Source organism: Canis lupus, chromosome 4, assembly GCF_011100685.1.
Source record: "Canis lupus familiaris isolate Mischka breed German Shepherd chromosome 4, alternate assembly UU_Cfam_GSD_1.0, whole genome shotgun sequence".
NCBI lineage: Eukaryota > Metazoa > Chordata > Mammalia > Carnivora > Canidae > Canis > Canis lupus.
The window spans coordinates 10,883,924-10,901,243 of NC_049225.1; the positions used below are offsets into that span (position 1 = coordinate 10,883,924).

The 17,320-nt window shown below is 76.3% G+C and overlaps 10 non-coding genes across 10 annotated transcripts; all 10 read left to right on the forward strand.

Moving 5' to 3' along the window:
• The first annotated feature begins 239 nt into the window (after window positions 1-239).
• Window positions 240-358, forward strand: LOC119871721. The gene has a single exon (XR_005358753.1). It is a non-coding gene; the product is annotated as a 5S ribosomal RNA (ribosomal RNA).
• A 1,644-nt stretch (window positions 359-2,002) lies between these two features.
• Window positions 2,003-2,121, forward strand: LOC119874890. The gene has a single exon (XR_005358763.1). It is a non-coding gene; the product is annotated as a 5S ribosomal RNA (ribosomal RNA).
• A 1,659-nt stretch (window positions 2,122-3,780) lies between these two features.
• On the forward strand, window positions 3,781-3,899 carry LOC119876235. Its single transcript, XR_005358772.1, has one exon. It is a non-coding gene; the product is annotated as a 5S ribosomal RNA (ribosomal RNA).
• A 1,663-nt stretch (window positions 3,900-5,562) lies between these two features.
• On the forward strand, window positions 5,563-5,681 carry LOC119876236. The gene has a single exon (XR_005358780.1). It is a non-coding gene; the product is annotated as a 5S ribosomal RNA (ribosomal RNA).
• Window positions 5,682-7,331: 1,650 nt separating this feature from the next.
• On the forward strand, window positions 7,332-7,450 carry LOC119876238. Its single transcript, XR_005358782.1, has one exon. It is a non-coding gene; the product is annotated as a 5S ribosomal RNA (ribosomal RNA).
• A 1,665-nt stretch (window positions 7,451-9,115) lies between these two features.
• On the forward strand, window positions 9,116-9,234 carry LOC119876239. The gene has a single exon (XR_005358783.1). It is a non-coding gene; the product is annotated as a 5S ribosomal RNA (ribosomal RNA).
• Window positions 9,235-10,884: 1,650 nt separating this feature from the next.
• Window positions 10,885-11,004, forward strand: LOC119876259. The gene has a single exon (XR_005358804.1). It is a non-coding gene; the product is annotated as a 5S ribosomal RNA (ribosomal RNA).
• Window positions 11,005-12,617: 1,613 nt separating this feature from the next.
• Window positions 12,618-12,737, forward strand: LOC119876247. Its single transcript, XR_005358791.1, has one exon. It is a non-coding gene; the product is annotated as a 5S ribosomal RNA (ribosomal RNA).
• Window positions 12,738-14,367: 1,630 nt separating this feature from the next.
• LOC119876257 lies at window positions 14,368-14,484 on the forward strand. The gene has a single exon (XR_005358802.1). It is a non-coding gene; the product is annotated as a 5S ribosomal RNA (ribosomal RNA).
• Window positions 14,485-16,111: 1,627 nt separating this feature from the next.
• Window positions 16,112-16,227, forward strand: LOC119876255. The gene has a single exon (XR_005358800.1). It is a non-coding gene; the product is annotated as a 5S ribosomal RNA (ribosomal RNA).
• Window positions 16,228-17,320: the final 1,093 nt, after the last annotated feature.

The following is a 17,320-nucleotide window of genomic DNA, read 5'->3' on the forward strand; positions in this document are numbered from 1 at the left end:
CGGGACGCGTCTTGGCCCCCACCCCCCGGCCCGGGCAGGCGCCCTCCGCCACCCCGGGCGCGGCGCGGGAGGCGGTCAGTCCATCAGTCGGGCCGGCAGGCGAGCATGCAGGCAGGCAGGCAGGCAGGCGTTCAGGCGGGCCGCACAGGGCGGGCGGAGGAGGGCTGAGGAGCGGCGGGCGCCTGGCCTGGAGAGAGGCGCAGAGCAGGCTCTTGGGGCGCCCAGCGGCAGCCGCGGACGTCTACGGCCATACCACCCTGAACGCGCCCGATCTCGTCTGATCTCGGAAGCTAAGCAGGGTCGGGCCTGGTTAGTACTTGGATGGGAGACCGCCTGGGAATACCGGGTGCTGTAGGCTTTTTTTTCTTCGGCCTTCCTGTCCGTCCCTTTGCCGCCAACACCCCCCTCGCCCAACGCGGCGGCGGCGGCGGTGCCCTCCGGACCACCCCTGCCATGGCCCCCGCCCCGCCGGGACCACCGCAGGGCGCCGCGGGGCACCGAGGGCGCCCGCTGCACGGGCAGGACGCCACTACATACACCACACACCTCCTCTTCCTCCCAGCCCTTCAACGACGCCCACCCGCATCCTAGCCGGCCGCGCGTCCCAGGGGGCCGAGGGGGCCGAGGGGGCCCGAAGCGGCCCAGGGAGGGGACGGGGCGACAGCCGGAACCTCGGGGCTGGGGCGCGGGGGGGCGGTGCGGTCGCTGGGGGGAGACGGGTGGGGGCTGGATCCCGTCCTCGCAGGCCTGCGAGGCCCTCCGTGGGGCCGAGGGGGGGGTGGTTGGGGGCCGGGGGCCGGGGGCCGGGCCTGCCTGCGGGCCCTCCTCGCCCCGCCCCAGGCCCCGCCCCAAGCCCCGCCCCCAGGCCCGCCCCCAGCCCCTAGCAATTCCCTGGCACCGCCCCCAGCGACCAAGCCACCCAGCCACCCGCAACACCCCCCCCACCTTCGGCCCGGGCCCGCCTGCACCTTCTCTCCGAAGGACATGCCCTCCGTCCCCCGCGGACCACCGTCCCTTCGGCCCTCAGCCCCGGGGTCCACGCTCCGCGTGCCCAGGACACCAACCAGATGGCCCGACCGCCGGGGGCCTCAGGCCCCCCGTTGGCGCCGGGCTCCGCGCTCCGTGACCCCGCGACAGCCAAGACCACGGCGACGCGGGGGCGGCCGGCACCCAGGCCCAAAGAGCCGCTCGGGACACAGCAAGACACACCACAGACACTCGCTCCGCGCCTGGGCCAGGGCGCCGCGCACGCACGCAGGCACACGGCCCCGCGGCGGTTCGGCTGATGGGCAGGAATGGGAGCGGAACGGCATCCCTGACACCGTGGCTGCGGGGCCTGCGGCTGCCAGGGCTCCTGACGCAGCTCCAGGGCCTGCGCCCCTCCGGCGGGGTGGCTGCCTCGCCCCCACAGGCCGTGTGGCCCAGCTCCGAGTGCCTGTGTCCTCCTTCCGTCTGTCTGTGTGTGTGTGTGTCGTGGGCACCTGTGTCTGTGTCCCTGCCTGTGCGACGATGGGGTCCGGCGGCGCGGGCGGCCCCGGCTTGGCTTTGAGCCAGGCGGGCTGAAGGACAGGAGAGGCCAGGGGCCGGCCGGCGCCGGCCCCGGCCCGCGGCACACCCCCCCACCCCCCCGCAGCCCCCAGCCCCCAGCGAGCGGCCCGATGTGGGGCGGCGTGCCATCCGGGGAGCCGAGCGGCGGCGACGAGCCCGACAGGCCGGGGACGGGAGCGCGCCCGGGCTCCCGCGACAGACTCGGCTCCGGGGTGCGGGACGCGTCTTGGCCCCCACCCCCCGGCCCGGGCAGGCGCCCTCCGCCACCCCGGGCGCGGCGCGGGAGGCGGTCAGTCCATCAGTCGGGCCGGCAGGCGAGCATGCAGGCAGGCAGGCAGGCAGGCGTTCAGGCGGGCCGCACAGGGCGGGCGGAGGAGGGCTGAGGAGCGGCGGGCGCCTGGCCTGGAGAGAGGCGCAGAGCAGGCTCTTGGGGCGCCCAGCGGCAGCCGCGGACGTCTACGGCCATACCACCCTGAACGCGCCCGATCTCGTCTGATCTCGGAAGCTAAGCAGGGTCGGGCCTGGTTAGTACTTGGATGGGAGACCGCCTGGGAATACCGGGTGCTGTAGGCTTTTTTTTCTTCGGCCTTCCTGTCCGTCCCTTTGCCGCCAACACCCCCCTCGCCCAACGCGGCGGCGGCGGCGGCGGCGGCGGCGGCGGCGGTGCCCTCCGGACCACCCCTGCCATGGCCCCCGCCCCGCCGGGACCACCGCAGGGCGCCGCGGGGCACCGAGGGCGCCCGCTGCACGGGCAGGACGCCACTACATACACCACACACCTCCTCTTCCTCCCAGCCCTTCAACGACGCCCACCCGCATCCTAGCCGGCCGCGCGTCCCAGGGGGCCGAGGGGGCCGAGGGGGCCCGAAGCGGCCCAGGGAGGGGACGGGGCGACAGCCGGAACCTCGGGGCTGGGGCGCGGGGGGGCGGTGCGGTCGCTGGGGGGAGACGGGTGGGGGCTGGATCCCGTCCTCGCAGGCCTGCGAGGCCCTCCGTGGGGCCGAGGGGGGGGTGGTTGGGGGCCGGGGGCCGGGGGCCGGGCCTGCCTGCGGGCCCTCCTCGCCCCGCCCCAGGCCCCGCCCCAGCCCGCCCCAGGCCCGCCCCCAGCCCCTAGCAATTCCCTGGCACCGCCCCCAGCGACCAAGCCACCCAGCCACCCGCAACACCCCCCCCACCTTCGGCCCGGGCCCGCCTGCACCTTCTCTCCGAAGGACATGCCCTCCGTCCCCCGCGGACCACCGTCCCTTCGGCCCTCAGCCCCGGGGTCCACGCTCCGCGTGCCCAGGACACCAACCAGATGGCCCGACCGCCGGGGGCCTCAGGCCCCCCGTTGGCGCCGGGCTCCGCGCTCCGTGACCCCGCGACAGCCAAGACCACGGCGACGCGGGGGCGGCCGGCACCCAGGCCCAAAGAGCCGCTCGGGACACAGCAAGACACACCACAGACACTCGCTCCGCGCCTGGGCCAGGGCGCCGCGCACGCACGCAGGCACACGGCCCCGCGGCGGTTCGGCTGATGGGCAGGAATGGGAGCGGAACGGCATCCCTGACACCGTGGCTGCGGGGCCTGCGGCTGCCAGGGCTCCTGACGCAGCTCCAGGGCCTGCGCCCCTCCGGCGGGGTGGCTGCCTCGCCCCCACAGGCCGTGTGGCCCAGCTCCGAGTGCCTGTGTCCTCCTTCCGTCTGTCTGTGTGTGTGTGTGTCGTGGGCACCTGTGTCTGTGTCCCTGCCTGTGCGACGATGGGGTCCGGCGGCGCGGGCGGCCCCGGCTTGGCTTTGAGCCAGGCGGGCTGAAGGACAGGAGAGGCCAGGGGCCGGCCGGCGCCGGCCCCGGCCCGCGGCACACCCCCCCACCCCCCCGCAGCCCCCAGCCCCCAGCGAGCGGCCCGATGTGGGGCGGCGTGCCATCCGGGGAGCCGAGCGGCGGCGACGAGCCCGACAGGCCGGGGACGGGAGCGCGCCCGGGCTCCCGCGACAGACTCGGCTCCGGGGTGCGGGACGCGTCTTGGCCCCCACCCCCCGGCCCGGGCAGGCGCCCTCCGCCACCCCGGGCGCGGCGCGGGAGGCGGTCAGTCCATCAGTCGGGCCGGCAGGCGAGCATGCAGGCAGGCAGGCAGGCAGGCGTTCAGGCGGGCCGCACAGGGCGGGCGGAGGAGGGCTGAGGAGCGGCGGGCGCCTGGCCTGGAGAGAGGCGCAGAGCAGGCTCTTGGGGCGCCCAGCGGCAGCCGCGGACGTCTACGGCCATACCACCCTGAACGCGCCCGATCTCGTCTGATCTCGGAAGCTAAGCAGGGTCGGGCCTGGTTAGTACTTGGATGGGAGACCGCCTGGGAATACCGGGTGCTGTAGGCTTTTTTTTCTTCGGCCTTCCTGTCCGTCCCTTTGCCGCCAACACCCCCCTCGCCCAACGCGGCGGCGGCGGCGGCGGCGGCGGCGGCGGCGGTGCCCTCCGGACCACCCCTGCCATGGCCCCCGCCCCGCCGGGACCACCGCAGGGCGCCGCGGGGCACCGAGGGCGCCCGCTGCACGGGCAGGACGCCACTACATACACCACACACCTCCTCTTCCTCCCAGCCCTTCAACGACGCCCACCCGCATCCTAGCCGGCCGCGCGTCCCAGGGGGCCGAGGGGGCCGAGGGGGCCCGAAGCGGCCCAGGGAGGGGACGGGGCGACAGCCGGAACCTCGGGGCTGGGGCGCGGGGGGGCGGTGCGGTCGCTGGGGGGAGACGGGTGGGGGCTGGATCCCGTCCTCGCAGGCCTGCGAGGCCCTCCGTGGGGCCGAGGGGGGGGTGGTTGGGGGCCGGGGGCCGGGGGCCGGGCCTGCCTGCGGGCCCTCCTCGCCCCGCCCCAGGCCCCGCCCCAAGCCCCGCCCCCAGGCCCGCCCCCAGCCCCTAGCAATTCCCTGGCACCGCCCCCAGCGACCAAGCCACCCAGCCACCCGCAACACCCCCCCCACCTTCGGCCCGGGCCCGCCTGCACCTTCTCTCCGAAGGACATGCCCTCCGTCCCCCGCGGACCACCGTCCCTTCGGCCCTCAGCCCCGGGGTCCACGCTCCGCGTGCCCAGGACACCAACCAGATGGCCCGACCGCCGGGGGCCTCAGGCCCCCCGTTGGCGCCGGGCTCCGCGCTCCGTGACCCCGCGACAGCCAAGACCACGGCGACGCGGGGGCGGCCGGCACCCAGGCCCAAAGAGCCGCTCGGGACACAGCAAGACACACCACAGACACTCGCTCCGCGCCTGGGCCAGGGCGCCGCGCACGCACGCAGGCACACGGCCCCGCGGCGGTTCGGCTGATGGGCAGGAATGGGAGCGGAACGGCATCCCTGACACCGTGGCTGCGGGGCCTGCGGCTGCCAGGGCTCCTGACGCAGCTCCAGGGCCTGCGCCCCTCCGGCGGGGTGGCTGCCTCGCCCCCACAGGCCGTGTGGCCCAGCTCCGAGTGCCTGTGTCCTCCTTCCGTCTGTCTGTGTGTGTGTGTGTCGTGGGCACCCTGTGTCTGTGTCCCTGCCTGTGCGACGATGGGGTCCGGCGGCGCGGGCGGCCCCGGCTTGGCTTTGAGCCAGGCGGGCTGAAGGACAGGAGAGGCCAGGGGCCGGCCGGCGCCGGCCCCGGCCCGCGGCACACCCCCCCACCCCCCCGCAGCCCCCAGCCCCCAGCGAGCGGCCCGATGTGGGGCGGCGTGCCATCCGGGGAGCCGAGCGGCGGCGACGAGCCCGACAGGCCGGGGACGGGAGCGCGCCCGGGCTCCCGCGACAGACTCGGCTCCGGGGTGCGGGACGCGTCTTGGCCCCCACCCCCCGGCCCGGGCAGGCGCCCTCCGCCACCCCGGGCGCGGCGCGGGAGGCGGTCAGTCCATCAGTCGGGCCGGCAGGCGAGCATGCAGGCAGGCAGGCAGGCAGGCGTTCAGGCGGGCCGCACAGGGCGGGCGGAGGAGGGCTGAGGAGCGGCGGGCGCCTGGCCTGGAGAGAGGCGCAGAGCAGGCTCTTGGGGCGCCCAGCGGCAGCCGCGGACGTCTACGGCCATACCACCCTGAACGCGCCCGATCTCGTCTGATCTCGGAAGCTAAGCAGGGTCGGGCCTGGTTAGTACTTGGATGGGAGACCGCCTGGGAATACCGGGTGCTGTAGGCTTTTTTTTCTTCGGCCTTCCTGTCCGTCCCTTTGCCGCCAACACCCCCCTCGCCCAACGCGGCGGCGGCGGCGGCGGCGGTGCCCTCCGGACCACCCCTGCCATGGCCCCCGCCCCGCCGGGACCACCGCAGGGCGCCGCGGGGCACCGAGGGCGCCCGCTGCACGGGCAGGACGCCACTACATACACCACACACCTCCTCTTCCTCCCAGCCCTTCAACGACGCCCACCCGCATCCTAGCCGGCCGCGCGTCCCAGGGGGCCGAGGGGGCCGAGGGGGCCCGAAGCGGCCCAGGGAGGGGACGGGGCGACAGCCGGAACCTCGGGGCTGGGGCGCGGGGGGGCGGTGCGGTCGCTGGGGGGAGACGGGTGGGGGCTGGATCCCGTCCTCGCAGGCCTGCGAGGCCCTCCGTGGGGCCGAGGGGGGGGTGGTTGGGGGCCGGGGGCCGGGGGCCGGGCCTGCCTGCGGGCCCTCCTCGCCCCGCCCCAGGCCCCGCCCCAAGCCCCGCCCCCAGGCCCGCCCCCAGCCCCTAGCAATTCCCTGGCACCGCCCCCAGCGACCAAGCCACCCAGCCACCCGCAACACCCCCCCCACCTTCGGCCCGGGCCCGCCTGCACCTTCTCTCCGAAGGACATGCCCTCCGTCCCCCGCGGACCACCGTCCCTTCGGCCCTCAGCCCCGGGGTCCACGCTCCGCGTGCCCAGGACACCAACCAGATGGCCCGACCGCCGGGGGCCTCAGGCCCCCCGTTGGCGCCGGGCTCCGCGCTCCGTGACCCCGCGACAGCCAAGACCACGGCGACGCGGGGGCGGCCGGCACCCAGGCCCAAAGAGCCGCTCGGGACACAGCAAGACACACCACAGACACTCGCTCCGCGCCTGGGCCAGGGCGCCGCGCACGCACGCAGGCACACGGCCCCGCGGCGGTTCGGCTGATGGGCAGGAATGGGAGCGGAACGGCATCCCTGACACCGTGGCTGCGGGGCCTGCGGCTGCCAGGGCTCCTGACGCAGCTCCAGGGCCTGCGCCCCTCCGGCGGGGTGGCTGCCTCGCCCCCACAGGCCGTGTGGCCCAGCTCCGAGTGCCTGTGTCCTCCTTCCGTCTGTCTGTGTGTGTGTGTGTCGTGGGCACCTGTGTCTGTGTCCCTGCCTGTGCGACGATGGGGTCCGGCGGCGCGGGCGGCCCCGGCTTGGCTTTGAGCCAGGCGGGCTGAAGGACAGGAGAGGCCAGGGGCCGGCCGGCGCCGGCCCCGGCCCGCGGCACACCCCCCCACCCCCCCGCAGCCCCCAGCCCCCAGCGAGCGGCCCGATGTGGGGCGGCGTGCCATCCGGGGAGCCGAGCGGCGGCGACGAGCCCGACAGGCCGGGGACGGGAGCGCGCCCGGGCTCCCGCGACAGACTCGGCTCCGGGGTGCGGGACGCGTCTTGGCCCCCACCCCCCGGCCCGGGCAGGCGCCCTCCGCCACCCCGGGCGCGGCGCGGGAGGCGGTCAGTCCATCAGTCGGGCCGGCAGGCGAGCATGCAGGCAGGCAGGCAGGCAGGCGTTCAGGCGGGCCGCACAGGGCGGGCGGAGGAGGGCTGAGGAGCGGCGGGCGCCTGGCCTGGAGAGAGGCGCAGAGCAGGCTCTTGGGGCGCCCAGCGGCAGCCGCGGACGTCTACGGCCATACCACCCTGAACGCGCCCGATCTCGTCTGATCTCGGAAGCTAAGCAGGGTCGGGCCTGGTTAGTACTTGGATGGGAGACCGCCTGGGAATACCGGGTGCTGTAGGCTTTTTTTTCTTCGGCCTTCCTGTCCGTCCCTTTGCCGCCAACACCCCCCTCGCCCAACGCGGCGGCGGCGGCGGCGGCGGCGGCGGCGGCGGCGGTGCCCTCCGGACCACCCCTGCCATGGCCCCCGCCCCGCCGGGACCACCGCAGGGCGCCGCGGGGCACCGAGGGCGCCCGCTGCACGGGCAGGACGCCACTACATACACCACACACCTCCTCTTCCTCCCAGCCCTTCAACGACGCCCACCCGCATCCTAGCCGGCCGCGCGTCCCAGGGGGCCGAGGGGGCCGAGGGGGCCCGAAGCGGCCCAGGGAGGGGACGGGGCGACAGCCGGAACCTCGGGGCTGGGGCGCGGGGGGGCGGTGCGGTCGCTGGGGGGAGACGGGTGGGGGCTGGATCCCGTCCTCGCAGGCCTGCGAGGCCCTCCGTGGGGCCGAGGGGGGGGTGGTTGGGGGCCGGGGGCCGGGGGCCGGGCCTGCCTGCGGGCCCTCCTCGCCCCGCCCCAGGCCCCGCCCCAAGCCCCGCCCCCAGGCCCGCCCCCAGCCCCTAGCAATTCCCTGGCACCGCCCCCAGCGACCAAGCCACCCAGCCACCCGCAACACCCCCCCCACCTTCGGCCCGGGCCCGCCTGCACCTTCTCTCCGAAGGACATGCCCTCCGTCCCCCGCGGACCACCGTCCCTTCGGCCCTCAGCCCCGGGGTCCACGCTCCGCGTGCCCAGGACACCAACCAGATGGCCCGACCGCCGGGGGCCTCAGGCCCCCCGTTGGCGCCGGGCTCCGCGCTCCGTGACCCCGCGACAGCCAAGACCACGGCGACGCGGGGGCGGCCGGCACCCAGGCCCAAAGAGCCGCTCGGGACACAGCAAGACACACCACAGACACTCGCTCCGCGCCTGGGCCAGGGCGCCGCGCACGCACGCAGGCACACGGCCCCGCGGCGGTTCGGCTGATGGGCAGGAATGGGAGCGGAACGGCATCCCTGACACCGTGGCTGCGGGGCCTGCGGCTGCCAGGGCTCCTGACGCAGCTCCAGGGCCTGCGCCCCTCCGGCGGGGTGGCTGCCTCGCCCCCACAGGCCGTGTGGCCCAGCTCCGAGTGCCTGTGTCCTCCTTCCGTCTGTCTGTGTGTGTGTGTGTCGTGGGCACCTGTGTCTGTGTCCCTGCCTGTGCGACGATGGGGTCCGGCGGCGCGGGCGGCCCCGGCTTGGCTTTGAGCCAGGCGGGCTGAAGGACAGGAGAGGCCAGGGGCCGGCCGGCGCCGGCCCCGGCCCGCGGCACACCCCCCCACCCCCCCGCAGCCCCCAGCCCCCAGCGAGCGGCCCGATGTGGGGCGGCGTGCCATCCGGGGAGCCGAGCGGCGGCGACGAGCCCGACAGGCCGGGGACGGGAGCGCGCCCGGGCTCCCGCGACAGACTCGGCTCCGGGGTGCGGGACGCGTCTTGGCCCCCACCCCCCGGCCCGGGCAGGCGCCCTCCGCCACCCCGGGCGCGGCGCGGGAGGCGGTCAGTCCATCAGTCGGGCCGGCAGGCGAGCATGCAGGCAGGCAGGCAGGCAGGCGTTCAGGCGGGCCGCACAGGGCGGGCGGAGGAGGGCTGAGGAGCGGCGGGCGCCTGGCCTGGAGAGAGGCGCAGAGCAGGCTCTTGGGGCGCCCAGCGGCAGCCGCGGACGTCTACGGCCATACCACCCTGAACGCGCCCGATCTCGTCTGATCTCGGAAGCTAAGCAGGGTCGGGCCTGGTTAGTACTTGGATGGGAGACCGCCTGGGAATACCGGGTGCTGTAGGCTTTTTTTTCTTCGGCCTTCCTGTCCGTCCCTTTGCCGCCAACACCCCCCTCGCCCAACGCGGCGGCGGCGGCGGTGCCCTCCGGACCACCCCTGCCATGGCCCCCGCCCCGCCGGGACCACCGCAGGGCGCCGCGGGGCACCGAGGGCGCCCGCTGCACGGGCAGGACGCCACTACATACACCACACACCTCCTCTTCCTCCCAGCCCTTCAACGACGCCCACCCGCATCCTAGCCGGCCGCGCGTCCCAGGGGGCCGAGGGGGCCGAGGGGGCCCGAAGCGGCCCAGGGAGGGGACGGGGCGACAGCCGGAACCTCGGGGCTGGGGCGCGGGGGGGCGGTGCGGTCGCGGGGGGGGGACGGGTGGGGCTGGATCCCGTCCTCGCAGGCCTGCGGGGCCCTCCGTGGGGCCGGGGGGGGGGTGGTTGGGGGCCGGGGGCCGGGGGCCGGGCCTGCCTGCGGGCCCTCCTCGCCCCGCCCCAGGCCCCGCCCCAAGCCCCGCCCCAGGCCCGCCCCCAGCCCCTAGCAATTCCCTGGCACCGCCCCCAGCGACCAAGCCACCCAGCCACCCGCAACACCCCCCCCACCTTCGGCCCGGGCCCGCCTGCACCTTCTCTCCGAAGGACATGCCTCCGTCCCCCGCGGACCACCGTCCCTTCGGCCCTCAGCCCCGGGGTCCACGCTCCGCGTGCCCAGGACACCAACCAGATGGCCCGACCGCCGGGGGCCTCAGGCCCCCCGTTGGCGCCGGGCTCCGCGCTCCGTGACCCCCGCGACAGCCAAGACCACGGCGACGCGGGGGCGGCCGGCACCCAGGCCCAAAGAGCCGCTCGGGACACAGCAAGACACACCACAGACACTCGCTCCGCGCCTGGGCCAGGGCGCCGCGCACGCACGCAGGCACACGGCCCCGCGGCGGTTCGGCTGATGGGCAGGAATGGGAGCGGAACGGCATCCCTGACACCGTGGCTGCGGGGGCCTGCGGCTGCCAGGGCTCCTGACGCGCTCCCAGGGCCTGCGCCCCCTCCGGCGGGGTGGCTGCCTCGCCCACACAGGCCGGTGTGGCCCAGCTCCGAATGCCTGTTCTCCTCCTTCCGTCTGTCTGTGTGTGTGTGTGTCGTGGGCACCTGTGTCTGTGTCCCTGCCCTGTGCGACGATGGGGGTCTCGGCGGCGCGGGCGGCCCCTGCTTGGCTTTGAGCCAGGCGGGCTGAAGGACAGGAGAAGGCCAGGGCCGGCCCGGCGCCGGCCCGGCCCGCGGCACACCCCCCACCCCCCCGCAGCCCCCAGCCCCCAGCGAGCGGCCCGATGTGGTGGCGGGCGTGCCATCCGGGGAGCCGAGCGGCGGCGACGAGCCCGACAGGCCGGGGACGGGAGCGCGCCCGGGCTCCCGCGACAGACTCGGCTCCGGGGTGCGGGACGCGTCTTGGCCCCCACCCCCCGGCCCGGGCAGGCGCCCTCCGCCACCCCGGGCGCGGCGCGGAGGCGGTCAGTCCATCAGTCGGGCCGGCAGGCGAGCATGCAGGCAGGCAGGCAGGCAGGCGTTCAGGCGGGCCGCACAGGGCGGGCGGAGGAGGGCTGAGGAGCGGCGGGGCGCCTGGCCTGGAGAGAGGCGCAGAGCAGGCTCTTGGGGCGCCCAGCGGCAGCCGCGGACGTCTACGGCCATACCACCCTGAACGCGCCCGATCTCGTCTGATCTCGGAAGCTAAGCAGGGTCGGCCTGGTTAGTACTTGGATGGGAGGACCGCCTGGGAATACCGGGGTGCTGTAGGCTTTTTTTTCTTCGGCCTTCCTGTTCCGTCCCTTTGCCGCCAACACCCCCCCTCGCCCAACGCGCGGCGGGCGGCGGTGCCCTCCGGACCACCCCTGCCATGGCCCCCGCCCCCGCCGGGACCACCGCAGGGCGCCGGGCGGGCACCGAGGGCGCCCGCGCACGGGCAGGACGCCACTACAACACCACACACCTCCTCTTCCTCCGCCCGTTCAACGACGCCCCACCCGCATCCTAGCCGTCCGGGGCGTCCGGGGGCAGGGGGCCGAGGGGCCCGAAGCGGCCAGGGAGGACGGGGCGACAGCCGGAACTCGGGGCTGGGGCGCGGGGGGGCGGTGCGGGTCGCTGGGGGGAGACGGGTGGGGGCTATCCCGTCCTCGCAGGCCTGCGAGGCCCTCCGTGGGGGCGAGGGGGGGGTGGTTGGGGGCCGGGGGCCGGGCCGGCCTGCCTGCGGGCCCTCCTCGCCCCGCCGCCCAGCGCCCGCCCCCAGGCCCGCCCCCAGCCCCTAGCAATTCCCTGGCACCGCCCCACGACCAAGCCACCCAGCCACCCGCAACCACCCCCCCCCACTTCGGCCCGGGCCCGCCTGCACCTTCTCTCCGAAGGACATGCCCTCCGTCCCCCGCGGACCACCGTCACCTTCGGCCCTCAGCCCCGGGTCACGCTCCGCGTGCCAGGACAACCAACCAGATGGCCCGACCCGCCGGGGGCCTCAGGCCCCCCTTTGGCGCCGGGCTCCGCGCTCCGTGACCCCGCGACAGCCAAGACCACGGCGACGCGGGGGCGGCCGGCACCCAGGCCCAAGAGCCGCTCGGGACACAGCAAACACACCACAGACACTCGCTCCGCGCCTGGGCCAGGGCGCCCGCGCACGCACGCAGGCACACGGCCCCGCGGCGGTTCGGCTGATGGCAGGAATGGGAGCGGAACGGCATCCCTGACACCGTGGCTGCGGGGCCTGCGGCTGCCAGGGCTCCTGACGCAGCTCCAGGGCCTGCGCCCCTCCGGGGGGTGGCTGCCTCGCCCCACAGGCCGTGTGGCCCAGCTCCGAGTGCCTGTGTCCTCCTTCCGTCTGTCTGTGTGTGTGTGTGTCGTGGGACCTGTGTCTGTGTCCCTGCCTGTGCGACGATGGGGTCCGGCGGGCGGGCGGCCCCGGCTTGGCTTTGAGCCAGGCGGCTGAAGGACAGGAGAGGCCAGGGGCCGGCCGGCGCCGGCCCGGCCCGCGGCACACCCCCCACCCCCCCGCAGCCCCAGCCCCCAGCAGCGGCCCGATGTGGGGCGGCGTGCCATCCGGGGAGCCGAGCGGCGGCGACGAGCCCGACAGGCCGGGGACGGGAGCGCGCCCGGGCTCCCGCGACAGACTCGGCTCCGGGGTGCGGGACGCGTCTTGGCCCCCACCCCCCGGCCCGGGCAGGCGCCCTCCGCCACCCCGGGCGCGGCGCGGGAGGGCGGTCAGTCCATCAGTCGGGCCGGCAGGCGAGCATGCAGGCAGGCAGGCAGGCAGGCGTTTCAGGCGGGCCGCACAGGGCGGGCGGAGGAGGGCTGAGGAGCGGCGGGCGCCTGGCCTGGAGAGAGGCGCAGAGCAGGCTCTTGGGGCGCCCAGCGGCAGCGCGGACGTCTACGGCCATACCACCCTGAACGCGCCCGATCTCGTCTTGATCTCGGAAGCTAAGCAGGGTCGGGCCTGGTTAGTACTTGGATGGGAGACCGCCTGGGAATACCGGGTGCTGTAGGCTTTTTTTTCTTCGGCCTTCCTGTCCGTCCCTTTGCCGCCAACACCCCCCTCGCCCAACGCGGCGGCGGCGGCGGCGGGCGGGGCGGCGGCGGCGGCGGTGCCCTCCGGACCACCCCTGCCATGGCCCCGCCCCGCCGGGACCACCGCAGGGCGCGCGGGCACCGAGGGCGCCCGCTGCACGGGCAGGACGCCACTACATACACCACACCCACCTCTTCCTCCCAGCCCTTCAACGACGCCCACCCGCATCCTAGCCGGCCGCGCGTCCCAGGGGGCCGAGGGGGCCGAGGGGGCCCGAAGCGGCCCAGGGAGGGGACGGGGCGACAGCCGGAACCTCGGGGCTGGGGCGCGGGGGGCGGTGCGGTCGCTGGGGGGAGACGGGTGGGGGCTGGATCCCGTCCTCGCAGGCCTGCGAGGCCCTCCGTGGGCCGAGGGGGGGGTGGTTGGGGGCCGGGGGCCGGGGCCGGCCTGCCTGCGCCCTCCTCGCCCGCCCCAGGCCCCGCCCCAGGCCCCCCCCAGGCCCGCCCCCAGCCCCTAGCAATTCCCTGGCACCGCCCCCAGCGACCAAGCCACCCAGCCACCCGCAACACCCCCCCACCTTCGGCCCGGGCCGCCTGCACCTTCTCTCCGAAGGACATGCCCTCCGTCCCCCGCGGACCACCGTCCCTTCGGCCCTCAGCCCCGGGGTCCACGCTCCGCGTGCCCGGACACCAACCAGATGGCCCGACCGCCGGGGCCTCAGGCCCCCGTTGGCGCCGGGCTCCGCGCTCCGTGACCCCGCGACAGCCAGACCACGGCGACGCGGGGGCGGCCGGCACCCGGCCCAAAGAGCCGCTCGGGACACAGCAAGACACACCACAGACACTCGCTCCGCGCCTGGGCCAGGGCGCCGGCCACGCACGCAGGCACACGGCCCCGCGGCGGTTCGGCTGATGGGCAGGAATGGGAGCGGAACGGCACCCTGACACCGTGGCTGCGGGGCCTGCGGCTGCCAGGGCTCCTGACGCAGCTCCAGGGCCTGCGCCCCTCCGGCGGTGGCTGCCTCGCCCCCACAGGCCGTGTGGCCCAGCAGCTCGAGTGCCTGTGTCCTCCTTCCGTCTGTCTGTGTGTGTGTGGTCGTGGGCACCTGTGTCTGTGTCCCTGCCTGTGCGACGATGGGTCCGGCGGCGCGGGCGGCCCCGGCTTGGCTTTGAGCCAGGCGGCGAAGGACAGGAGAGGCAGGGGCCGGCCGCGCCGGCCCGGCCCGCGGCACACCCCCCCACCCCCCCGCAGCCCCCAGCCCCCAGCGAGCGGCCCATGTGGGGCGGCGTGCCATCCGGGGAGCCGAGCGGCGGCGACGAGCCGACAGGCCGGGACGGGAGCGCGCCCGGGCTCCCGCGACAGACTCGGCTCCGGGGTGCGGGACGCGTCTTGGCCCCCACCCCCCGGCCCGGGCAGGCGCCTCCGCCACCCCGGGCGCGCGCGGAGGCGGTCAGTCCATCAGTCGGGCCGGCAGGCGAGCATGCAGGCAGGCAGGCAGGCAGGCTTCAGGCGGCCGCACAGGGCGGGCGGAGGAGGGCTGAGGAGCGGCGGCGCCTGGCCTGGAGAGAGGCGCAGAGCAGCTCTTGGGGCGCCCAGCGGCAGCCGCGGACGTCTACGGCCATACCACCCTGAACGCGCCCGATCTCGTCTGATCTCGGAAGCTAAGCAGGTCGGCCTGGTTAGTACTTGGATGGGAGACCGCCTGGGAATACCGGGTGCTGTAGGCTTTTTTTCTTCGGCCTTCCTGTCCGTCCCTTTGCCGCCAACACCCCCCTCGCCCAACGCGGCGGCGGCGGCGGCGGCGCGGCGGCGGCGGCCTCCGGACACCCCTGCCATGGCCCCCCCCCGCCGGGACCACACGCAGGGCGCCGCGGGGCACCGAGGGCGCCCGCTGCACGGGCAGGACGCCACTACATACACCACACACCTCCTCTTCCTCCCAGCCCTTCAACGACGCCCACCCGCATCCTAGCCGGCCGCGCGTCCCAGGGGGCCGAGGGGGCCGAGGGGGCCCGAAGCGCCCGGGAGGGGACGGGGCGACAGCCGGAACCTCGGGGCTGGGGCGGGGGGGCGGTGCGGTCGCTGGGGGAGACGGGTGGGGGCTGGATCCCGTCCTCGCAGGCCTGCGAGGCCCCCGTGGGCCGAGGGGGGGGTGGTTGGGGGCCGGGGGCCGGGGGCCGGGCCTGCCGCGGGCCCTCCTCGCCCCGCCCCAGCCCGCCCCAAGCCCGCCCCCAGGCCCGCCCCAGCCCCTAGCAATTCCTGGCACCGCCCCCAGCGACCAAGCCACCCAGCCACCCGCAACACCCCCCCACCTTCGGCCCGGCCCGCCTGCACCTTCTCTCCCGAAGGACATGCCCTCCGTCCCCCGCGGACCACCGTCCCTTCGGCCCTCAGCCCCGGGGTCCACGCTCCGCGTGCCCAGGACACCAACCAGATGGCCCGACCGCCGGGGCCTCAGCCCCCGTTGGCGCCGGGCTCCGCGCTCCGTGACCCCGCGACAGCCAAGACCACGGCGAGGCGCGGGGCGGCCGGCACCCAGGCCCAAAGAGCCGCTCGGGACACAGCAAGACACACCACAGACACTCGCTCCGCGCCTGGGCCAGGGCGCCCGCACGCACGCAGCACACGGCCCCGCGGCGGTTCGGCTGATGGGCAGGAATGGGAGCGGAACGGCATCCCTGACACCGTGGCTGCGGGGCTGCGGCTGCCAGGGCTCCTGACGCAGCTCCAGGGCCTGCGCCCCTCGGCGGGGTGGCTGGCTCGACTCGCCCCACAGGCCGGTGGCCCAGCTCCGAGTGCCTGTGTCCTCCTTCCGTCTGTCTGTGTGTGTGTGTGTCGTGGGCACCTGTTCTGTGTCCCTCCTGTGCGACGATGGGGTCCGGCGGCGCGGGCGGCCCCGCTTGGCTTTGAGCCAGGCGGGCTGAAGGACAGGAGAGGCCAGGGGCCGGCGGGCGCCGGCCCCGGCCCGCGGCACACCCCCCCACCCCCCGCAGCCCCACCCCAGCCCCAGCGAGCGGCCCGATGTGGGGCGGCGTGCCATCGGGGAGCCGAGCGGCGGCGACGAGCCCGACAGGCCGGGGACGGGACGCGCCCGGGCTCCCGCGACAGACTCGGCTCCGGGGTGCGGGACGCGTCTTGGCCCCCACCCCCGGCCCGGAGGCGCCCTCCGCCACCCCGGCGCGGCGCGGGAGGCGGTCAGTCCATCAGTCGGCCGGCAGGCGAGCATGCAGGCAGGCAGGCAGGCAGGCGTTCAGGCGGGCCGCACAGGGCGGGCGGAGGAGGCTGAGGAGCGGCGGGCGCCTGCCTGGAGAAGGCGCAGAGCAGGCCTTGGGGCGCCCAGCGGCAGCCGCGGACGTCTACGGCCATACCACCCTGAACGCGCCCGATCTCGTCTGATCTCGGAAGCTAAGCAGGGTCGGGCCTGGTAGTACTTGGAGGGAGACCGCCTGGGAATACCGGTGCTGTAGGCTTTTTTTTCTTCGGCCTTCCTGTCCGTCCCTTTGCCGCCACACCCCCACCCCCCGCGCGCCGACGGCGGCGGCGGCGGCGGTGCCCTCGGACCACCCCTGCCATGGCCCCCGCCCCGCCGGGACCACCGCAGGGCGCCGCGGGGCACCGAGGGCGCCCGCTGCACGGGCAGGACGCCACTAACATCACCACACCACCTCCTCTTCCTCCCAGCCCTTCAACGACGCCCACCCGCATCCTAGCCGGCCGCGCGTCCCAGGGGGCGAGGGGGCCGAGGGGGCCCGAAGCGGCCCAGGGAGGGGACGGGGCGACAGCCGGAACTCGGGGCTGGGCGCGGGGGGCGGTGCTGTCGCTGGGGGAGACGGGTGGGGGCTGGATCCGTCCTCGCAGGCCTGCGAGCCTCCGTGGGGGCGAGGGGGGGGTGGTTGGGGGCCGGGGCCGGGGGCCGGGCCTGCCTGCGGGCCCTCCCCGCCCCGCCCCAGGCCCCCGCCCCCAGGCCCCCCCCAGCCCCTAGCAATTCCCTGGACCGCCCCCAGCAACCAAGCCACCCAGCCACCCGCAACACCCCCCCACCTTCGGCCCGCCGCCTGCACCTTCTCTCCGAAGGACATGCCCTCCGTCCCCCGCGAACCACCGTCCCTCGGCCCTCAGCCCCGGGTCCACGCTCCGCGTGCCCAGGACACCAACCAGATGGCCCGACCGCCGGGGGCCTCAGGCCCCCCGTTGGCGCCGGCTCCGCGCTCCGTGACCCCGCGACAGCCAAGACCACGGCGACGCGGGGCGGGGCCGGCACCCAGGCCCAAGAGCCGCTCGGGACACAGCAAGACACACCACAGACACTCGCTCCGCGCCTGGGCCAGGGCGCCGCGCACGCACGCAGGCACACGCCCCGCGGCGGTTCGGCTGATGGGCGAATGGGAGCGGAACGGCATCCCTGACACCGTGGTGCGGGGCCTGCGGCTGCCAGGGCTCCTGACGCAGCTCCAGGGCCTGCGCCCCTCCGGCGGGGTGGCTGCCTCGCCCCACAGGCCGTGTGGCCCAGCTCCGAGTGCCTGTGTCCTCCTTCCTCTGTCTGTGTGTGTGTGTGTCGTGGGC